This window comes from Pyxicephalus adspersus, chromosome 10 (genome assembly GCF_032062135.1).
Source record: "Pyxicephalus adspersus chromosome 10, UCB_Pads_2.0, whole genome shotgun sequence".
NCBI lineage: Eukaryota > Metazoa > Chordata > Amphibia > Anura > Pyxicephalidae > Pyxicephalus > Pyxicephalus adspersus.
Genome location: NC_092867.1, coordinates 29,884,147 through 29,885,593, shown reverse-complemented (window position 1 = coordinate 29,885,593; position 1,447 = coordinate 29,884,147).

Below are 1,447 nucleotides of genomic sequence, written 5' to 3'. Positions count from 1 at the left end.
AAAAAAGAAATAAAAACCATGACAATTTATTCAGAAAAGGACCATGTATATAATACATTCAAATACCAATATGTGACAAAGGCCCAGGGGGAGCATAGAGCAGAACTATGCTGTATGTACAGCGTTCATTCATGTATCGTTTAGTATTTTGTCGTTGGAACGTAAAAGATTCTTTCCAAGAACAATTGTTGAATGTGTGTACGCAGCCTAAAGCTATGCACACGTCAGATAATAGTTCTCTAAGATGAACAGCTCACCTCTAGCAAAAATCTGACATGTAAGCAGTGGTTCCCTGACGCCACTTTTAAATCCAGCACAGTCTGTACTGTCTGTACAATCATTCAACATCTGCATGAGGCCTATGACAAGACTGTAATCTTTATATAAAAAAAACTAATTGCAACTATGGAAGCTTACATGCATGTGGCTGTGTGTTTGCCAGCCATTGGCATTAGTCTTATCACAAGGGGTTGTGCAGTAAAACAAACTTGTGATTATAGACAATAAACCATTTCATGGTGGCATTGATAGCCTGCAGCGGATGAATGACAGCTCCTGACAACCCAGGAGAACCTGATAATCCAATCATGCTACAGACCTTACCATGGTAGGATATCTTGTTTGGGCAGTGCAGTTACATTCCTTTAAAATGGTAAAAAAACACAATCATTTGTCAGTACAGGTTTGTCAACTGCAAACTCAACATGAGTGTGTGCAATTAAGAAATAAAGTTGTAAATCAGTGTAAATGGCGCAAGGTTTGAAAAGGACATACCTGGAGGTTCAGAAGATCAATGTGCTGCCTCGGTCAGGGATTTGCAACAGCCTTCATAACTGTCAATGCAATTCATTGCCTGTGTGCATGGGGCATCCAGGACACAGAATTTTCTAAATGCTTGTCATGAACATGGGAGTTTGTTTTAATGGAAAAAAAAAAAAAATAAGCAGGCAGGTACTGGCATTGGTTCTATTTGTGTGTAATAGACCTTAGTGAAATTTGCCTCCTCATCCTGACCTGTAAACTCAATAGTAACCAAGAGTAAACGTTTCTAATGTGAGGCAAATATTATGCAAACAAGTAGACCCATGGAAAAAATTATCCCTTTTTCGCTTTGGGGACAACTCAAAATTTTGGATTTTCCCTATTTGCACATTTACAGGGCCATTGGTGATGAAGACCATGAAGAAAGTAAATCATTGGACACAGCAACAAAAACCTGTCAATGGTTCAATTCCATCATGAAACTAATAAATTAAAGTTTTGCTTTGGAAGTTGTATGTGAAGTAACATTCTTTACCTTTCCCACTGCCTGGTTAATGTCAAGAAATTCTCAAAAGTATAAAGATGTGCAGCGGCTGCGGTTTACCATCTTTATAAATGATATAGAGTTTGGGAATAAAAAGTACTATATCTGTGTTTGCAGATGACACAATCTATGTAATGGAAT